Below are 5988 nucleotides of genomic sequence, written 5' to 3' on the forward strand. Positions count from 1 at the left end.
TAACAACCCGATCAACTTGTGTGACAACTATGAGGGATTTTTGGATATGGACCCCAAAATCCCTCTGTTCCTCCACATTGCCAAGAATCCTGCCATTAACCTTGTATTCTGTTTTCAAAGTTGAACTTCTAAAGTCAATCACTTCACAATTTTCCAGGTTGAATTCCATCTGCCACTTCTCAGCCCTGTTTTGCATCCTGTTAATGTCCTGTTGCAACCTACAATAGATGCCCATTGTTATTACGAGTCTGCCATTGATCAGAACCAGATTCGTCAGTGCAAGGTGGATGTGTGGTAGTGTAAATACAAAGGGAAGGTCAAAGGATTACAGATAATGCAGTGTGGAAATGCTAATTAATCTTCAATTAGAGGTCATTTCACAAAGGGGATCTACTCTTTGATACCGAATTAATGCACCAGCAAATATTAACTGAACAATTTGCAAGATCACCTGAAACAATGTCATAGAAAGGGTATTTTAATTTGTTCTCAATGACTGACACGATCAGCGAAGACCGGCCCACTATAATTGACCTTGAAAAGGTTGTAATTATCTGTCTTCCTGAACTGCTGCAGTTCAGGGCAGTGCACTGTTAGGAGGGACGCAGTTCCGGAATATTAGTGGTTAGCACTGCTGACTCACAGCAACTGTGTATAAATCTCTGGCAGCGAGTGATTAGGACAGCAGAGGGGTTTTTTTTCATTGGTTCATGGGATTTGAGCATCACTGGGTTTGGGCCCAGCATTTATTCCCCATTCCTATCTCCATCAAAGTGGGAGAATTGCAGAGGCTGATTACTTTGGAGAAACAGAACGTGGCACAACTTAAACTGCAGCTTTTTCTGTTTCTGTTTCCAGTTTGGCCAGTGAGATTAAATTGATTTAGAGACTGGAATCTAATTGATGATATCAATTCATTTATCTTTTACACAATACAATACAATACAAATTGGTGAGGGAGTTAGAGACTGTAATCTAATCAAGGGGATTGTTGTGGTTTATGTATAGATTAACAGCAATGTAATCTAATCAATGGGTCTGTGGATTTATATGTACAATAACAGATATTGAGGAGTGAGTTACAGACTAGAATCTAATCAATGGGATTAAAAATGAGATATTTGCCTGTGTCTGTGCCTGTAGGGGTGTGAGTGTGTGTATGTGTATCTGTGTGTGTGTGTGTTTCTGTGTATGTCTGCCTGTGTGTGTGTTCTGTGTGCGTCTGCTTCTCTCTGCATGTGTTTGTTTGTCTGTCTGTCTATCTGTCTAGGAGGAGAAAGTGAGGTCTGCAGATGCTGGAGATCAGAGCTGAAAATGTGTTGCTGGAACAGCGCAGCAGGTCAGGCAGCATCCAGGGAACAGGAGAATCGACGTTTCGGGCATAAGCCCTTCTTCAGGAATGTGTCTATCTGTCTATCCCTGTTGAACTATCTCTGTGTTTGTGGCTATATGTGTTTGTGAGCCATGGTATATTGGTGTGTACATTGAGAGAACATAGAACAGTACAGCACAGTTCAGGCTCTTTGGCCCTTGATGCTGTGCTGAACTTTTATCCTACCCTAAGATCAAAGCAATCTATTCACCCTCCATTTTACTATTATTAATGTGCCTATCCAATAATCGCTTAAATATCCCTAATGCATCTGACTCTATTACCACTGCTGGCAGTGCATTCCATGCACCCACCACTCTCTGTGTAAAGAACCTACCTCTGACATTTCCCCTAAACCTTCCTTCAACCATCTAAAAATTATGGTCACTTGTGATAGCCATTTCTGCCCTGGGAAAAAGTCTCTGACTATCCACTCTATCTATGCCTCTCATAGTCTTGTACACCTCTATCAAGTCACCTCTCATCGTTCTTCGCCCCAATGAGAAAAGCCCCAGCTCCCTCAACCTTTCTTCATAAGACATGCCCTCCAGTCCAGGCAGCATCCTGGGAAATCTCTTCTACACCCTCTCCAAAGCTTCCACATCCTTCCTATTCTAAAAGAGGGTGAGGCGGGGGAGGGGGGGGTGGTGCGGCATTGATGGTCAAGGACAGTATTAAGGTGGCAGAAAGGGCGTTTGAGGCTTCCTGAAGAAGGGCTAATGCCCGAAACGTCGATTCTCCTGTTCCCTAGATGCTGCCTGACCTTTTCCAGCAACACATTTCCAGCTCTGATCTCCAGCATCTGCAGACCTCACTTTCTCCTCCACGTTTGAGGATTTGCCTACTCAGGGAGTATGGGCTAAGGTTAGAAACAGGAAAGGAGAGGTCACCCTGTTGGGAGTTTTCTATAGGCCTCTGAATAGTTCCAGAGATGTAGAGGAAAGGATAGCAAAGATGATCCTCGATAGGAGCAAGAGTGACAGGGTAGTTGTTATGGAGGACTTTAACTTTCCAAATATTGACAGAGAATACTATAGTTCAAGTAGTTTAGATGGGTCAGTTTTTGTACAATGTGTGCGGGAAGGTTTCCTGAACCATATGTAGACAGGCCAACAAGGGGTGAGGCCACATTACATTTGGTACTGGGTAATGAACCTGGCCAGGTGTTAGATATGGAGGTAGGTGAGCACTTTCGTAATAGTGACTACAATTCAGTTCTGTATATGATGGAAAGGAATAGGTATATACTGCAAAGGAAGCGTTATAGCTCAAGGAAAGGCAATTATGATGCAATTAGGCAAGATTTAGGATACATAGGATGGCGAAGGAACTGCAGTGGATGGGCACATTGAAATGTGGAACTTATTCAAGGAACAACTGCAGCGGGATCCTTGATAAGTATGTACCTGTCAGGCAGATGGAAGTTGTCGAGAACAGGAGCCATGGTTTACTAAGGAAGTTGAATCCCTTGTCAAGAGGGAGAACATGGCTTATGTTAGGATGAAATGTGATGGCTCAGTGAGGGCGATTGAGAGTTACACGATAGCCAGGAAGGACCTAATGGGAGAGCTAAGGAGAGCCAGGAGGGGACATGAGAAGTCTTTGGCAGATAGGATCAAGGAAAACGCTAAGGCTTTCTATAGGTATATCGGGAATAAAAGAATGATGAGAGAAAGATGAGGGACAAACAAGGACAGTAGTGGGAAGTTGTGCATGGGGTCTGAGGAGATGGGGACGCACTAAATGAATATTTTTTGTCAGTATTCACACTAGAAAAAGACAATGTTGTCGAGTACAATACTGAGATACAGGCTACAGACAAGAGGGAACTAAGGTTCACAAGAAGGAGGTGTTAGCAATTCTGAAAAGTGTAAAATTAGGTAAATCACCTGGTCCTGATGGGATTTATCTTAGGATTCTCTGGGAAGCCAGGGAGGAAATTGCCGACCCTTTGGGTTTGATCTTTATGTCATCATTGTTTACAGGATTAGTGCCAGAAGACTAGAGGATAGCAAATATTGTTCCCATCTTCAAGAAGGGGAGTAGAGACAAACTTGGAAATTATAGAGCAGTGAGCCTTACTTTGGTTGTGGGTAAAGTGTTGGAAAAGGTTATAAGAGACAGATTTATAATCACTGGAATGGAATAGGTTGATTAGAGATAGTCAACAAACCTTACTGAGTTCTTTGAGAAGGTGACCAAACAGGTGGTTGAGGGTAAAGTGGTTGATGTGGTGTGTTTGGATTTCAGTAAGACATTTGGTAAAGTTCCCCATGGTAGGCTATTGCACAAAATATGGAGGCATGGGATTGAGGGTGATTTAGCGGTTTGGATCAGAAATTGGCTAGCTGAAAGAAGACAGAGGGTGGTGGTTGATGGGAAATATTCATCCTGGAGTTGTTACTTGTGGTGTACCACAAGGATCTGTTTTGGGTCAACTGCTGTTTGTCTTTTCATAAATGACCTGGATGAGGGCATAGAAGGACGGGTTAGTAAATTTGTGGATGACACTAAGGTCAGTAGAGTTGTGGATAGTGACGAAGAATGTTGCAGAGATAGATAAATTGCAAAGCTGGGCTGAGGTGGCAAATGGAGATTAATGCAAAAAAGTGTGAGGTGATTCACTTTGGAAGGAGTAACAGGAATGCAGAGTACTGGGCTAATGTTAAGATATTTGGTTGTGCAGATGAGCAGAGAGATCTCGGTATCCAGGTACATAGATCCTTGAAAGTTGCCACCCAGATTGAAAGGATTATTAAGAAGGCATAAGGTGTATTAGCTTTTATTGGTAGAGGAATTGAGTTTCAGACCAATGACGTCATACTGCAACTGTACAAAACTCTGGTGCGGCCGCACTTGGAGTATTGTGTACAGCTCTGGATACTTGGAAGCATTGGAAAAGTTTCAGAGGGAATTTACTGTGATGTTGCCTGGTATGGAGGGAAGGTCTTATGAGGAAAGGCTGAGGGACATGAGGCTGTTTTCGTTAAAGAGAAGTAGGTTTAAAGGTGAATTAATTGTGACACATAAGATAATCAGACGGTTAGATAGGGTGGACAGTGAGAGCCTTTTTCCTCAGATGGTGATAGTGAGCAAAGGGAACATAGCCTTAAATTGAGGGGTGATAGATATAGGACAGATGTCAGAAGTAGCTTCTTTACTCAGGGGGTGGTATGCATGTGGAACGGCCTGCCTGCAACACTAGTAGACTCGTCAAATTTAAGGGAATTTAAATGGTCATTGGATAAACAAATGGATAAAAATGCAAGAGTGTAGGTTAGATGGGCTTCAGATTGATTTCACAGTTTGAAGGCCGAAGGGTCTGTACTGCGCTGTCAATTTCCCTGTTCTATGTTCTGTAATGAGGCAACCAAAACTGAACACAATTTTCAATGTGTGGTCTAACCAGGGCTTCATACAGCTGCAGCATTACCTCATGGCTCTTAAACTCAATCCACCTTCTTAACAACCCTATCAACTTGGGTGACAACTTTGAGGGATCTATAAACATGGATCCCAAGATCCCTCTGTTCTTCCACATTACCAAGAATCCTGCCTCCCATGTATTCTGCATTCAAATTCAATCTTCCAAAATGAATCACTTCACACTTTTCCATGTTGAAAGGGCTTATGCCCGAAGAAGGGTTTATACCCGAAACGTTGATTCTTCTGCATTCCTGAAGAAGGGCTTATGCCCGAAACATCGATTCTCCTGCTCCTTGGATGCTGCCTGACCTGCTGCACTTTTCCACCAACACATTTTTCAGCTCTTTTGAACTCCATCTACCACTTCTCAGCCCAGTTCTTCATCTTTCAATGTCCCATTGCAACCTAAAACAGCACCCCACACTATCCACAACTCCAACAATCTTCGTGCATTGGCAAACTTATCAAACCAGCCTTTCACTTCCTCATCCAAGTTATTTATAAAAATCATAAAGAGCAGAGGCTCCAGAACAGTTCCCTGTGGAACACCACTGTTCACTGAGCTCCAGGCTGAATACTTTCCACCTACTACCAATCTCTGTCTTCTATGGGCCAGCCAGTTTTATATCCAGACAGCCATATTTCCCTGTATCCCATGCCTCCTTACTTTCTGATTAAGCCTACCATGGGGAAACTTATCAAGCGCCTGGCTCAAATCCATATACACCATATCCACTGCTCTACCTTTATCAATGTGTTTTGTCACATTCTCAAAGAATTCAATAAGGCTTGTGAGGCATGACCTGCCCCTCACAATGCCATGATGACTATCTTGAATCAAACTACACTTTTCCAAGTAATCATAAATCCTGTCTCTTAGAATCCTCTCCAAAAGTTGCACACTACAAATGTAAGACTGACTTGTCTGTAATTCCCAGGATTATTCCTATTCTTTTTCTTGAACAAGCGAATAACATTTTCTACCCTCCAGTCATTTGGCACCACTCCAGTGAACAGTGAGGATGCAAAGATCAACTCCAAAGGCACAGCAATCTCTTCCCTTGCTTCCTGTAGCAACCTTAGGTTTATCCCATCTGGCCCAGGGGACTTATCTATCCTTATGTTTTTCAATATTTTCAGCACATCCTCCTTTTTAACGTCAACCTGTTCGAGCATATCAGCCTGTTTTA

The sequence above is a fragment of the Chiloscyllium plagiosum genome, chromosome 47, assembly GCF_004010195.1.
Source record: "Chiloscyllium plagiosum isolate BGI_BamShark_2017 chromosome 47, ASM401019v2, whole genome shotgun sequence".
NCBI lineage: Eukaryota > Metazoa > Chordata > Chondrichthyes > Orectolobiformes > Hemiscylliidae > Chiloscyllium > Chiloscyllium plagiosum.